Below are 17,013 nucleotides of genomic sequence, written 5' to 3' on the forward strand. Positions count from 1 at the left end.
GAAAGGCAAGAATATATCTGTGCATAGACTTTCCTGCTTGTATACAGATGTAACAACATTGGGAGAAACTAGAAGCCAGGAGCTCTCTGCCACAGCCTAGGAATCAGGATGGGAACTGGAGAGATAAAGGCACAGCTGGGTACAAGGCTTTTACTGTAAATAATTTTACATTTTCTTTTGTTCTTAAACATGGATTTATTTATCTACAAGGGAAGAAAACCTTCAGGAAAGGTTAGTCATAACAACCAGAAAAACATTTAGGATTTCTCAAATTTAGCATGGAGGATGCTGGGGCTATATCTCAGGATAGAACACCAGGTGTGTTGCTGTGGGTTTGATTCCCAGCATTGGGAAAACTCCAAACAAACAAAGAATCAGCACCAGGATTGACATGAAGACTAACAGGTACACATAAAAGAGAAAAGGAGGGATTGGTGCCAGGGGCTGTGTCACAGCATTGTCTAGTTTGACAATGTCTAGCATTGTCTAAATTTGTCTAAATTGCCAAATTTAGTGCCCTGTTGATTTCATTTAGCAAGCATATATATCTCTATACAATTTTATGTGTATGGGTGTTTTACATACATGTATGTTTCTGCACCACTAGTGTGCCTGGTCCCCACAGAGATCAGAAGAAGACACTGAATCCCGACAGTTGTGGGCCACCATGTGGGTGCTGGGACTCAAACCTGGGTCTTTATGGAAGGGCAGCCAGTGCTCTTAACCACTCAGCAATCTCTCCAGCCATGACTGGTTTGTGTTTAATTTATTTTTTGTACTTGTTCCATTCTCTTTTTTCCTGGACAGCACATTTTGTTTTCAAACAGATTCTTAGACTCCACACAGCCTCACATTTTTCAGTTTTCTATGCTCACCAACCACCTCTGTTACTTTGTATCATGAACAGAGAAGCATCTGAGTGACATTCTCAGATGCAGAGTCCTTGGTTATCTTTGTTGTCATCCACAGCTATAGGAATTGTTACCTTCACCGGGTCAATGCGTAAGGTCTTGTCCTAGCTTCATTGCTGCTTCCGTAAAACAAACAAACAAACAAACAAGCAAACACTGTCACCAAAAGCAACTGACAAGAAAGGGATTGCTTGGCTGGCAGTTCCTGGTTACAGTCCATCATTGGAGGGAATTCAAGGCAGTCAATTTGCTTCACCTTCTCATATAGTTCAGAGTAGGCTCATGAAATGGTGCTGACCACAGTGGGCAGAGTCTTTCTACATAAATTAACAACCAAGATAATTCCCAACAAACATGCACATGGGATAACCTATCCTGTATAATTCCCCATTCATACTCTCCCAGGTGAGAATATCTTGGGTCAAACTGACCCTTAAAAGTAACAAGCACAGGCCCTTTGCCCTTCAACAGGCCTTTTAAGTCAGTCTTCAGCAAATTAGAATTCACTGTTTCTGGGGTCGAAGGGTCTAAGCAAGGATCAGGAAGGTGATTGTGTTTCCACCACCTGTAACATATCTGACCTGTTTGTGACAAGCTTCTCATAGGACCAAATGTTCCCTTAACATTTACTCAAAAAATTAGAAAATGTGTTAGTAACAGCCTTATCTCCCAGATTCGCACAGCAAAGGACAGCATGACCTTTTAAATATTCTTTTTAGTTAATTCTTAGGATCAAGATGGAGGAAAGAAATTGAGAATAAATATTAGAAAATATATGACTGTTAAACAGCCAGATCTGGAGGAGTGAGCCCCACATAAGGGAGAGTAATTGATAGATGAATAATACAATGTGTAAAGATGTATTAGTGTTTCCATTATTTTGTACCATTTCTATTCAGTAGGAGCTGATTTCCATAGTAATATAGTTAGCTAAAATCTGCCTTTGTATATAAGGTCTCCACAGGAAAAGCAAAGATGAAAATGGCAATTTTTAAAACAATATTCTGGTTTTTTTTGTTTAATAAAACTAATGTTTTCAAATCTGCTTTTATTAAAACACAATAAATACCATCAATTTTTGACATAAAATCTCATTATCCACTGTAAATATTTATCACTTTCTAGGAGAAGATTGTGCAGTGGATGACTTCCCATTGATTTCCTCATAAAGCTGAGGGAGAAGTGAAACTTCTTTTTATTTTCATAAAAATAAAAGGACTCAGAATTTGACATGCATTCCGTTTGGACCCTAATCACACAAAGCACAGATGGTACATTCTGCAAGTGTATTTCCTTAGCACTAGAAAAATTACCAAAGTAACAGCAGTGTAAAACCCTGCAAGGTAAAATTGATTGAAGATTCTCAATGCCATTCAGAGATCATCCTCTCTCCTGGTGTGGGTCCCATATCCTTCCTAAATTTAAAGTTTTTGTATCACATTCAAATGAAGGTAGGGCAGAATAATGTATATTGGTTGTTTTATAGGTCTGCAAACAACATCTCAAGACTTAAAATAGAGTACAAGACATTGACATGGTATTGATAGGAAGCAGTCCTGGCTCTTTGAAAGCTGGTATAGGTTAATCACTCAAATTCAACAAACATGGATTATTGATTATAGACACCATTTATCATTGAGGTTCAGTTCTGAATGCTGTGCCACACATTCAATACAGTTTAAAGAGTCTTTGGGAGATGAGGAACATAGAAGGCAAGGCATTTAAACCATGCTATTGGAACTAAGTAGAGTGATAGGGAACTAACAAAGACAGCTGCTTCCAATCACATCCAAGCACATGCCCAATACTGACCACAGGTGGGGTTTTTGTGTGCATGTGTATGTCTCAGCGATGATGTAGAGAACAGGGAATAATCTTATGTGTCGGTCCTTTCCTGGTATGGTGTTTGAGATCTCTTGTTACACCAGGCTAACTGACTCAGGAGTTTCCAAGGATTTTCCTGTCTCCATCTTACGTCTCATAGCAAGAGTACTGTGATGACATATGTGCACTACTGTGTTGGGTTTTGTGTGGACTCTGAGGATCCAAATTCAGGTCCAAACTCATCAAATGCTATACCTAAAGAACCATCTGTCAGTCCTCAGCTTCAGTGTTTTAAATTATAAAATGAGAGGGTTAAATCACACATCTGACTCTGTCCTTATTATAAAACCCAACATTTTGAGAGTGTGATACAAACCAGAAATATACATGCATCTATAAACTTTTGCACACAAGCTCAGCTAGGCACCAATCTGCAGGAGTGCTGTTGCTAAAGATCTGTGAACCACCAGTGGAGGGTGCTGGGAGACAGACTTTTCCTGGGAGACACACTATGCTCATCCAACTCACTCCACAAAGGGAGCCCACAATTGACCAGAGTAGATAGCACCAAAGTTCAACTCTGTGAACCAATATTAACTTTTAGGGGGGGTTACTTCCAGGGATATGGATAAAGATTTACTTTTAGGAGCAGAAATGACTCAAAGACAGCTGCATTACCAAAACCCACTGCATGGGTGACAACTCACAAAAGGAGCGAATCTGGAACACACTGCACAACCTACAGGCAGGTAAACAGGTTGAAAGTATCCTTTCTTGGTGGTTCAGTTGGTCTGAGTCTCTTTTAGATGACACAGTTGGCCTTTGCTTCTTCTCTGGCTTGCCTCATCCCAGAGTGTCTCTCAGCAGTCTTTATTGTTTATATACTCTTGGGAAGGGTGGAGCCTAGTGAATCTGGTCAGTTTCAGGGACTTCCTGAAGCTATTTTGAATTGTTTACTTCTGGTCTTAGCAGTTTCCCTGCAATATTTCACTTTGTTTTAGAATATCCTGTTGTCTCACCTCACCGTAAACTTTTGTCCTCAGAAGTTTCCCTCCAAGTTGGAAGGTTTAATGCCAGAGGAAACTGCTACTCAACAAAGGGAAAATGAGATGAACAGTCTCTGAAAACATGTCTTCATTTTCAATATCACCCAGCTAGGATTTGATCATACCCCTCCTCTCTCCTCTCTCTCTCTCTCTCTCTCTCTCTCTCTCTCTCTCTCTCTCTCTCTCTCTCTCTCTCTCTCTCTCTCTCTCTCTTGTCTCTCTCTCTCTCTCTCTCTGTCTCTCTCTCTCTCCATTTATATATACATATATCTACATGTGTTGAAATCTGAAGTTGATCATGACATTAATATTATTTTACATGCAATTCTTCCTTTTAGTTCTAGTTGTTAAGTTTTAGTTTCATTCCTCAAGATAAAAGAAAGCCTTGCTTATTTCATTTTGCTTTGCCTTTTGGGAGCAAATGATTGTAGAAGAGGGGAAGGAAGAAAGGAAGGAAGGAAGGAAGGAAGGAAGGAAGGAAGGAAGGAAGGAAGGAAGAAAGGAGGAGGAAGTAATGAGGGAGGGAAAGAGGGAGAGAGGCGGGTAAAAGGATTTCTACATCTTTATTGAGTAAACAAAGTCTGTGCAAGACTGTTGGCTTTCCACATTAAATTTTGGAAATGTTTTCTGTTACTCCAGTGTGTTAAGATATCCACCTAGACAAAGCCACATAATGTTTGGTGTTTATTTTGTGTAGAAAACAATCAATGGCAGGAGGACTAAAACTAATATTAATGATGAAGAAAATTATAACTAATATCTACTAAGCTATTGAATATGCTTAAGAACTTTTATTATTTACATCATATTTCTTTCTTAAAGCCTAAGATGCATTAAAGTATGTAAGATAATGTTTCAATGTGAAACTTCTAATTTTTATATAATTACATAAGAAAGTGTATTTCACTTAAATGTATTACTTAAAAGTACTTTAAATGTACTTAAAATACTTACATAAACTATTTACTTAAATTAGTGAATAAAAAATATAAAAATAGTTTATTACAGTTGTGGCATTTTTAATAATTAAATAAAACTGGGGCTGAGGGAACAGCTCAGTGAGTAAAGTATCTGTTGTCCCAAGTTAGGATTCCCGACATCCATGAAAAAATTGGTTATATCATGACACACCTATTATCCCAGTTCTGGGAGATAGAGACAAGGAATCTTCAGTAAGTTGCTGGTTAGCCAATTTAGTCAATCGGTTAGCTCCATGTTTAGTGAGTGGTTTAATTAGAGTTAGTACTGCTGTGATGAAACACCATGACAAAAAGCAGCTTGCTGATGAAGTGGTTGATTTGGCTTACATATCTTGAATCACAGTTCATTGAGAGTGGCAGGAACTCAAACTGGGCAGGAATCTGGAGGCAGGAGCTAATGCAGAGGCCATGGAGAAGTACTGCTTACTAGTTTGGTCTTTATTACTTGCTCAGCCTGCTTTCTTACAGAGGCTGGGAACACCATCCCAGGGGTGGCATCAATCACTAACAAAGAAAATGTCCTAAAGGCTTTTCCAACAGCCCACTCTTTATATACACGTTTTCTCAGTGGAGATTCTCTCTTCTCAGAGGACCTTGCATCAATTTAAAGTAAAATTACCTAGCCCAGTAAGTTACCCTGACTCGAAATATAAAGTACTTGGCTCAACAGCAGCCAGAGTCTGTGTTAATGCTCATGGTTCATGCTGCCACCAAAGACCAACTGAAGCCCAGGGTCTGGGCCTCAACCTGTGGTCTTCTTGGTGTCTAAGGGATACTGACTAGATGGTCTGTGCTGCAACCCAGGGCCATGGTGTCAATTGGGCTGGGCTGCTCCTGAGGGCCATGTCTGGGTTTGTGGCCCTACAAGAGCCAGGGTCTCAGTCAATGTCTGTGGCTCCAGTTGCAACTGAGGGCCATGTGGTTGCCTGGGGTCTGATCAGGGACCATATTGGTGCCCAAATGCCATGCTGTATCTGGAACTGAACAGATCTGAGTGGTCTTCACCACCACCTGAGGCCATGGTGACATCCAGACCTGGGCTGCTGCCCAGGACCATGGACCCAGCCATGGTCCTACTGCAGCCAGGGTGTGTGTTTATGTTTGAAGCTCCTGTTACTATTGGAAGCCATGTGGATGTGTAGTAGGACAGGCCCATAGGATTGAGGAATTTGGCTCAAACCAGTTGCCAAGGCATGCACATAATATACTTTCTTATGAGCCAACCTGGAGTCTGCCTAATGGCCTAGTAACAGGTGTTGTCTGTTGTTCCTGATCATACCCAGTCAATGAGGTATGATTGACTGCAACCATGCAATGCCACCAGATTAGGGTACAGCTTGGGCACTGGGAGGAGGGTATACAAGGCCTTCCCCATTACTGAATAAACAAGTTTGCTGTTTGTCTTCAACTGAATTTCAGTCTGAGGGTCTTGCACTGCCACCTGTGACAATGATGACATCTAGACCTGGCTACTGCAGAGGACCATGTCTAGATTCATAGTCCTGCTGCAGCTGGGGGTCTGTGTAGAAGTCCGTGGCCTGTGTTGCCACCAAAGTTCACAGAGAAGCCTGGGTTTGGGGCCCTAACCGGTCCTCTTGTTGGTATCTAGGAGCCCTGCTACCCCCAGAACCCCTGATCTGAGTGGCCGGTGCTTTCATCTGGGGACAGGATGTCACCTGGGCTTGAGCTGATGCTGAGGGACATGTCTAGGTCCATTGATGTCTATGGCCCATGTCACCTCAGGGGGGCATAGGAACCATGTGTGATGAAGTCAGAGGGCCATGCTGAGTTGGCCCTGCCCTTTGCTGGCCCTGGGAAAGTTGGCCCTGCTCCTCACTGGACACTCCAGCAAGAGAGCTGACCCGACCTGACTCACCTCAAGACAGAGCTGGCCCCTGCACTCAAGAGAGATGGCACTACCACTGACCACCTCAGCTGTTACCCGGGTCTACATTCAGGGCCTTGAGGAGGCCCACCAGAGAGCATCCAATCCCATCTAGAACCTGTTGGAGCCCATGAAGGGACTGCTCCCGTGGAATAATAACTTCAGGGTCTCCACAAATGAGGCAGCTGTTGGATATCCGAGGAGTTTGGGTGAGTGTCCAATGGTGATGGTGTACCAGAAACCAGAGGCCTTGAACCAGACCAATGACTCATTGCAATGAAAATTTGATAGTAAAGCTGATTGGACAAAAAGCTATACTGTATGACACACAGTGGCCCCCGATGCCACCAGGATGAATCAAGAGGTGTTGGAGAAGCAGGAAAGATGTGGGAGCCAAGAGGTTTGTTTTTGTTGTTTATTTCCTTGCTTGTTTTATTTGGATTTTTTAGTTTTCTTTTGGGGATAGCTACAGGGGTGAGGGGAAGATATGGGAGGACTGAGAGGTGAGTGGAATTAGGGTGTATGATGTGAAATTCCCAAAGAATCAATAAAGAAATTATGTTAAAATAAAAAAGTCTGTTCTGAACCAAAAATAAATAAATAAAGTGAGGAACAACCAAGGAATACACCCAATGTATTCTCTGGTCTCCATGCTCACACACAAAAACGTGCACATACATGCATTCCACACATGCACAATTCTCTCTCTCTCTCTCTCTCTCTCTCTCTCTCTCTCTCTCTCTCTCTCTAAAACACACACACACACACACACACACACACACACACACACACACACACCTAAAATTAGAGTTGTATAAAATGTCATTTTGAATAACAGATGTTTTTGAGATGTTTTTCCTCAAAAATCTTTTAGTACTCTATGATTTATTAGTGGCTTAGGTTGGTGACATAAACATACTAAAGAAAACAGAGCAAAATATAAGAACTTAATAATTTCATGTTGTGAAAGGAGGAAGGAAAGATAAAACAATCATACATGAAAGAAATTGGAAAAGTGTGAATAAAAAATGTTAAATACTATGACAGCTTTAATTCTGACATCAAGATGAATGTGAGTATTTCCATCTCTAAGATCTAGTAGCATCTGTACAACCAAGTTGTATGCATTTGACTCTTTTTATAAAATAGAATTTTATTAATTCTTTGAGAATTTCATACAGAGTATTTAATCATATTCACCCCCAGCCTCCCCATCATCCCTTTACCTCCCTACTCACCCAACTTTGAGTTTTCTTTTTATTCCCCCATATTAAGTCCAATTTCCCACTGGAATGTGGGGTCTGCCCTAGAGTGTTGTCTAGGGAGTATTTGCAAACACGGAATAAATCCCAGTTCTTTCTATGGATTGCTGTATTCTATTTGCTTTAATTTGTTGAAGATTTTTTCATTTAGACTTATGTGAGATGGCTGTCTATAGTCTTTCTTTCCTGTAACCCTAACTCTATCAAACACATTAGGAATCCATCCCTCTGATTTTTTTTTCTGAAAAATGTCTAGAGTCTTAATATTAGTTTTTCCCTTTGAATGCTTGTTTAAATTCACTATTGAGGACATCTGGGCCTCTTGCCTTCATTTTGGAAACCTTAATCATAATCTGCTTCCCTTTGTAAGAATTCTGGTCCTTAGTACACTTGAAAGAATTTGCCTGTTTCATTAATTTTATCATTTGTGTGCTTAGTTAATAATGTTTAATTTTAAATGTGAATATCATGGGGCCAATAATCATGGCTCTTTTCACAAATAACACTAATGGTGTTTCTTCTCCCTCCTTTTTTCCTTAGTCAACCTGGTCAATGATTTATTGAGACTCCCTTGAGCTTGACTCACTTGTAATGCAGAAATGTAGTGTATGATTTCCAATTATTTCAGAATTTTACAGGTGTCTTTGTGTTATTTATTCCTATTTTTAATTTCACTGTGTTCCAATCATACCCTTTGTAGAATTCATAGTCTTTAAAGCATGTTATGTCTTGTTTTATATTCTTAAACATGGCCTTTTCTGGGGAATGTTGCATGTAACTATGAGAAGAATGTCTATTCTGCAACTGTTGGATAAAATACATTCTCTAAATGTCAATTAGTTCCAGTTGATTGATGGTGCTTTCCTGTTGAAATACATCTTTAGTTGTTTTCTGCCTGGTGCCAATTACTGATAGTAGGGCGTTAGAATCCTCAACTGTAATAGTCTCCAACTCTTTTTCTATGCAGTCCTATCAATTTTTGTCTCTAGCATTTTGACATCCTGTTGTTAGGTATGCACGCATTAAAGATTGTGGTGTCTTCCAGCACAATCGGATCCTTTGTCATTATGCAATGTCTCTCTTTATTCCTGACAAATTTACTTCCTTGGAAATCTGCATTGTCTAAAGTTAATTCAACTACTTGGGCTTCTTGGAATAATACTAGTGTGATATATTTCCATTCAACCCTTTACTTTTTAATCTATCTTTGTTTTTATTTAAAGTCAGATTCTTTTAGACAATCAATAGTTGTCTCATTTTTATGTTGCACACTGACATATCTGCCTTTTAATTATTGTATTTAAACTATTCACACTAGGAGTGACTTTTCATGTAATTAGATTATTATATGCCACATTTTTACCTATCTTCTGTTTCTCTTCTACATTTGCCTTTCAATTTCCTGACTTTCCTGATTTTAGTTGAGCATATTATCAGAATTTATTTTCTTTTTATGCATACTTTTTTTTTAAACTGAGTGCTCTAAGTTTGCAATGTACATGTAGAACTGAAGAGTCCGTTTCTGAACATCACTGTATCATGTGATGAGCACGGGCATTTGTTGACAGAATAGCCTGTATCTCCCTGACGCCTTGTAGCCTTGACTCACACACTGTTCTTAGTGATAAGATAATATAGTCCAGCACACTGTCATTATTATCATTATTGAATTGTTACCTGTAAGTTTTTTTTTCTTTTTGATTTTTTTTTGTATATTTTATTTTACAATACCATTCAGTTCTACATATCAGCCATGGGTTCCCCTATTCTCCCCCCTTGCACCCCCTCCCCTTACCCCCAGCCTACCCCCCATTCCCACCTCCTCCAGGACAAGTCCTCCCCCGAGGACTGCGATCAACCTGGTAGACTCAGTCCAGGCAGGTCCAGTCCCTTCCTCCCAGACTGAGCCAAGTGTCCCTGCATAAGCTCCAGGTTTCAAACAGCCAACTCATGCAATGAGCACAGGACTTGGTCCCACTGCCTAGTTGCCTCCCAAACTGATCAAGCCAATCAACTGTCTCACCTATTCAGAGGGCCTGATCCAGCTGGGGGCCCCTCAGCCTTTGGTTCATAGTTCATGTGTTTCCATTCATTTGGCTATTTTTTTCAATAATTGAGTAAAACTGAAATTTATTGTAAGCCACAGTCGTCCTAGGGACTTCCATGCTATATATAGCCTCTATGGTTCTATGGCTTGTGGTCTGATTGTTCTTTATTTTATATCTAGAATCCACCTATGAGTGAGTACATACCATGACTGTCTTTCTTGGTTTGGGTTACCTCACTCAGGATGATTTTTTCTAATTCCATCCATTTGCCTGCAAATTTCATGCTTTCATTGTTTTTCTCTGCTGAGTAGTACTCCATTGTGTATATGTACCACATTTTTTTCATCCATTCTTCCGTTGATGGGCATCTAGGTTGTTTCCAGGTTCTGGCTATTACAAATAGTGCTGCTATGAACATAGCTGAGCATGTATCTTTATGGTATGAATCAGCATTCCTTGGGTATATGCCCAAGAGTGGGATGGCTGGGTCTTGAGGTAGTTCGATTCCTAATTTTCTGAGAAACCGCCATACTGATTTCCACAGTGGTTGTACAAGTTTACATTCCCACCAACAGTGGAGGAGTGTTCCCTTTGTTCCACATCCTCTCCAACATTGGTTGTCATTGGTGTTTTTGATTGTAGCCATTCTAACAGGAGTAAGGTGGTATCTCAGAGTCGTTTTGATTTGCATTTCTCTAATGATTAAGGATGTTGAGCATTTCTTTAAATGTCTTTCAGCCATTTGTAGTTCTTGTTTTGTGAATTCTCTGTTTAGCTCTTTAGCCCATTTTTTAATTGGACTGTTCAGTACTTTGATGTCTAGTTTCTTGAGTTCTTTATATATTGTGGAGATCAATCCTCTGTCAGATGTGGGGTTGGTGAAGATCTTTTCCCATTCTGTTGGCCGTCTTTTTGTCTTATTGACTGTGTCTTTTGCCCTGCAAAAGTTTCTCAGTTTCGAGAGGTCCCATTTATTAATTGTTGTGCTCAGGGTCTGTGCTGTTGGTGTTTTATTTAGAAAATGGTCTCCGGTGCCTATGAGTTCAAGAGTGCTTCCTACTTTCTTTTCTATTAAGTTTAGTGTAACTGGATTTATGTTTAGGTCTTTGATCCACTTGGACTTGAGTTTTGTGCATGGTGACAGATATAGATCTATTTGTAATATTTTACATATTGACATCCAGTTATGCCAGCACCATTTGTTGAAGATACTTTCTTTTTTCCATTGTATAGTTTTGGCTCCTTTATCAAAAACCAGGTGTTCATATGTGCATGGATTAATGTCAGGGTCTTCAATTCGATTCCATTGGTCCGTATGTCGGTTTTTATACCAGTACCAAGCTGTTTTTATTACTATAGCTCTATAGTAGAGTTTGAGGTCAGGGATGGTGATGCCTCCAAGGGTTGCTTTATCGTATAGGATTCTTTTAGCTATCCTGGGTCTTTTGTTTTTCCATATAAAGTTGAGTATTTTTCTTTCCAAGTCTGTGAAGAATTGTGTTGGGATTTTGATGGGGATTGCATTGAATCTGTAGATTGCTTTTGGTAAGATTGGCATTTTTACTATGTTAATCCTACCTATCCATGAGCATGGGAGATCCTTCCATTTTCTGATATCTTCTTCAATTTCTTTCTTTAGAGATTTAAAGTTCTTATCAAAAAGGTCCTTCACTTGTTTAGTTAGTGTTATCCCAAAGTATTTTATATTATTTGTGGCTATTGTAAAGGGTGATGTTTCTCTGACTTCTTTCTCAGCCCTTTTATCATTTGTGTATAGGAGGGCTACTGATTTTTTTTTTGAGTTGATCTTGTATCCTGCCACTTTACTGAAGGAGTTTATCAGCTGTAGGAGTTCCCTGGTAGAGTTTTTGGGGTCACTTATGTATACTATCATATCATCTGCAAATAGTGAAAGTTTGACTTCTTCCTTGCCAATTTGTATCCCTTTGATCTCCTTTTGTTGTCTTATTGCTCTAGCTAGAACTTCTAGTACTATATTGAATAAATATGGGGAGAGTGAACAGCCTTGTCTTATTCCTGAATTTAGTGGTATCACTTTGAGTTTCTCTCCATTTAATTTGATGTTTGCTGTTGGCTTGCTATAAATTGCTTTTTATTATGTTTAGAAATGTTCCTTGTATTCCTGATCTTTCTAAGACCTTTATCATGAAGGGGTGTTGGATTTTGTCAAAGGCTTTTTCAGCATCTAAGGAGATGATCATGTGGTTTTTTCTTTCAGTTTGTTTATATGGTGTATTACATTGACTGATTTTTGTATGTTGAACCATCCTTGCATCCCTGGGATGAATCCTACTTGGTCATGATGGATGATTGTTTTGATGTATTCTTGGATTTGGTTTGCCAATATTTTGTTGAGTATTTTTGCATCAATGTTCATGAGGGAGATTGGTCTGTAGTTCTCTTTCTTTGTTGCATCTTTGTGTGGTTTGGGTATCAAGGTAATTGTAGCCTCATAAAAAGAGTTTGGTAGTGTTCCTTCTGTTTCTATTGTGTGGAACACTTCGAAGAGTATTGGTAATAGTTCTTCTTTGAAAGTCTGGTAGAATTCTGCACTGAAACCATCTGGTCCTGGGCTTTTTTTGGTTGGGAGACTTTTAATGACTGTTTCTATTTCTTCAGGGTTTATTGGTCTATTTAAATGGTTTATCTGGTCTTGATTTAATTTTGGTATCTGGTATTTATCCAGAAAATTGTCCATTTCTTCCTGGTTTTCCATTTTTGTGGAGTACAGGTTTTTGAAGTATGATCTGATGATTCTCTGGATTTCCTCGCTGTCTGTTGTTATGTCTCCCTTTTCATTTCTGATTTTGTGAATTTGGGTGCTCTCTCTTTGCCTTTTGGTTAATTTGGCTAGGGGTTTGTCTATCTTGTTGATTTTTTTCAAAGAACCAACTCTTTGTTTCATTGATTTTTTGTATTGTTCTCTTGTTTTCTATTTCGTTGATTTCAGCCCTCAATTTGATTATTTCCTGGCGTCTATTTCTCCTGGGTGAGTTTGTTTCTTTTTGTTCTAGAGCTTTCAGTTGTGCTGTTAATTCACTGGTATGGGATTGCTCCATCTTCTTCATGTGTGCATTTAGAGCTATGAATTTTCCTCTTAGCACTGCTTTCATAGTGTCCCATAAGTTTGGGTATGTTGTACTTTCATTTTCATTGAATTCTAGGAAATCTTTAATTTCTTTCTTTATTTCTTCCTTGACCCATTGATGTTTCAGGTGGGCATTATTCAGTTTCCATGAGTTTGTGGGTTTTCTATAATTTTTATTGTTGTTGAGGTCTAACTTTAAGGCATGGTGGTCTGATAAGATACAGGAGGTTATTCCAATTATTTTGTATCTGTTGAGATTTGTTTTGTGTCCAAGCATGTGGTCAATTTTTGAGAAGGTTCCATGGGGTGCTGAGAAGAAGGTATATTCTTTTGTGTTAGGATGGAATATTCTGTAGATATCTACTAGGTCCATTTGAGTCATAACATCTGTTAGGTCCTTTATTTCTTTGTTAAGTTTTAGTCTGGTAGATCTATCTGTTGGTGAGAGTGGTGTGTTAAAATCTCCCACTACTAATGTGTGGGGTTTGATGTGCGTTTTAAACTTTAGTAGTGTTTCTTTTATGAATGTGGGTGCTTTTGTATTTGGAGCATAAATGTTTAGAATCGAGACTTCATCTTGGTGGATTTTCCCCATGATAAATATGTAATGTCCATCCTGATCTCTTTGGATTAATTTTAGTTTGAAGTCTATTTTATTAGATATTAGGATAGCTACACCAGCTTGTTTCTTAGGTCCATTTGCTTAGAAAGCCTTTTCCCAGCCCTTTACTCGGAGGTAGTGTCCGTCTTTGAAGTTAAGGCATGTTCCTTGTATGCAGCAGATGGATGGGTCCTGTTTTCTTATCCATTCTGTTAGCCTGTGTCTTTTTATAGGTGAGTTGAGACCATTGATATTGATGGATATTAATGACCAGTGATTGTTAATTCCTGTTATTTTTTGTGGTTGTGTTGTGTTGTCCTTCTGTGGTGTATGTTGGTGTAGGATTATCTATTGCTTGATTTTACATGGATGTGTTTAGCTTCTTTGGGTTGGATTTTCCCTTCTAGTGCTTTCTGTAGGGCTGGGTTTGTGGACAGGTATTGATTAAATCTGGTTTTATCCTGGAATATTTTGTTTACTCCGCCTATGGTGATTGAGAGTTTTGCTGGGTATAATAGTCTGGGTTGGCACCCGTCGTCTCTTAGTGTCTGCATGAGATTTGTCCATGATCTTCTAGCTTTCATAGTCTCTATTGAGTAGTCTGGAGTTATTCTGATGGGTTTGCCTTTATATGTTACTTGGTCTTTTTCTTTGTTCTGTGTGTTTAGTGTTTTGATTATTATGTGGCGAGGGGAATTTTTTTTTTTTTTGGATCCAGCCTATTCAGTGTTCTGTAAGCTTCTTGTATCTTCATAGGTATTTCTTTCTCTAGGTTAGAAAAGTTTTCTTCTATGATTTTGTTGAATATATTTTCTGTGCCTTTGAGTTGGTATTCTTCTCCTTCTTCTATCCCTATTATTCTTAGGTTTGGTCTTTTCATGGTGTCCCAAATTTCCTGGTCGTTTTGTGTTACGACTTTTTTGTCTTTAATGTTTTCTTTGACTGATGCATCTATTTTCTCTATTGTGTCTTCAGTGTCAGAGATTCTCTGTTCCATCTCTTGCAGTCGGTTGGTTATGCTTGTTTCTGTAGTTCCTGTTCATTTAGTCAGGATTTCTATTTCCAGCATTCCCTCAGCATGTGTTTTCTTTATTGTCTCAAATTCATTTTTCAGATCTTGGAATGTTTCTTTCATCTGTTTAATTGCTTTTTCTTGGCTTGATTTGATTTCTTCCCATTTTTTGTTCATTTTTTCTTCCATTTCTTTAAGGGAGTTTTTTATTTCCTCTTTAATGGAGTTTTTCATTTCCTCTTTAAGGAAAGTTTTTATTTCCTCTTTGAGGGAATGTTTTATTTCTTCTTTAAGGGCCTCTATCATCTTCTTAAAGTCATTTTTAGGGTTGATTTCTTCTGTTTCTTCTGTCTTGGTGTGTTCAGGTCTTGCAGGTGTAGAATCACTAAGTTCTGATGTTGCCATATAGGTCTTTATGTTGTTGCCTGTATTTTTGCACTGGCGTCTACTCATCTCTTCCTCTGTGCGGTGCAAGTGGTGTCTGTGTCTGAGGGTGCCTCTCTTGTTCTAATTTCTAGTCTTGGTTTAGTAGGGGTTCTTGGTTAAATTGGTGCTATTGGGCTATTTCTTCAGGGGCAACTGATTTCAGTCGGTGAAGTATATACTTATGATTCTGGTGATCTGGTTTGGTGGCTGGGTAGCACCTTCTTCTGTGTTCCCAGGTCACGTTTTGTTTATTTGTCAACTCCTCAGCTGATCTTGTTTATTCAGACTTCAAACTGTAGGCATCTGAATCCTCTCCCATATGGGATTCAGCTGAGCGGGGTAGTCTTACCTACACCTCCAAGTTGTTGGGTTTGGCAGGATCAGCAGCTGGGCCCTGGGTTGTCCTCAGAAGGAGTGTTCAGATTCATTCTGGTTCCATCCCATGGAGATAGCTTCTTCCCCAGGTGTTGGGGTTAGAGGCTTCCCTGTTCCAAGCTGCATCTGCTTGTCTCCGACCCTGGGCCTGTCTACCTCTGTGGTCCGCCGCCTCCGGGCCTGTATGTCCCTGTCAGCTGCCGCTGGGTCTGTCTGCCTCTGCGGGCCACCACTGGGCCTGTATGTCTCTGCCAGCTGCCGCCGCGGGCCTACCTACCTCTGCTTGTCACTGCTGCCGAGCCCGTCTACCTCTGCGGGCCGCCACCGGGCCTGTATGTCTTTACCGGCTGCCGCCCGGCCTGTATGTCCCTGTTGGCCGCTGCTGCCGGGCCCGTCTATCTCCACAGGCCGCTGCCACAGGCCGCTGCCACAGGCCTACCTACGTCTGCTTGTCTCCACCACCGGGCCTGTCTACCTCTGTGGGCTGCCGCTGGGCCTGAATGTCTCTGCCGGCTGCCGCCGGGCCTGAATGTCCCTGTCGACCACCGCCGCCGGGCCAGTCTACCTCTGCGGGCCGCCTCCGTGGGCCTACCTGCGTCTGCTCGTCTCAACCGCATGGCCTGTCGACCTCTGTGGGCTGCCGCTGGGCCTGAATGTCTCTTTTTGATTTTTTGAGACAGGGTTTCTCTGTGAGGTTTGGTGCCTGTCCTGGATCTCACTCTGTAGACCAGGCTGGCCTCAAACTCAAAGAGATCCGACTGGCTCTGCCTCCTGAGTGCTGGGATTGAAGGCGTGTGCCACCACTGCCTGGCTCCCTGTAAGATTAATAAAAAGAAAACTAAAAGAGTTTATCTTTATTTATTCTTTGATCATGCTCTTTCTTTTTCATATTTTTTAAACCTGTATAATCTTTCATCTCTGAAGAATATCTTTAAATGTTTTTATTTCAACAGTTCCTTCAAAAAAATGTGCTACTACTGACAAATTACTTAAAATATATATATGGTGTCTAGGTAGCCCAGGTTAGCCTTGAATTCATGGTTTTTTTGCTGCAGCCTCCCAGTTGTCAAGCATCGAAGGTCTGAGAGGCCATGCTTCACTGAAGATGTCTGTATTTTTCTTCATGTCTGAAGAGTAATTTAGTTGGATATATAATATGAGTTTAATGATTTTTACTTTTAGTGCTTTACATCTTTCGCCTAACTCTTTATGTACATTGTTTCTCAAAAGAAGTCTAAGGAAGCTCACATTTTTATTTCTCAATAGGATAAAGACTGTTTTTCTTCTCTAGAGTTTTTCACTAGTTCCTCCTTTTTCTACTATCTACACTTTTAATATGATATTCCCTGGTGTAGGAATTTTGTTAATTTCCCCTTTTCCTTTGGTATTTCTGTTATATATGTCTTATAATGTTTTAATTGATATTCAATTCATGGATATTCTATTGTAGTTTTAAATTCCTTGACTCTCTTTGCTTTGCAGTTTAGGACATCTATATTATTGTACCCTCAAGCTTCTCTATAGACTATGCCCC

This window comes from Peromyscus maniculatus, chromosome 21 (assembly GCF_049852395.1).
Source record: "Peromyscus maniculatus bairdii isolate BWxNUB_F1_BW_parent chromosome 21, HU_Pman_BW_mat_3.1, whole genome shotgun sequence".
In the NCBI taxonomy this organism is placed as follows: domain Eukaryota; kingdom Metazoa; phylum Chordata; class Mammalia; order Rodentia; family Cricetidae; genus Peromyscus; species Peromyscus maniculatus.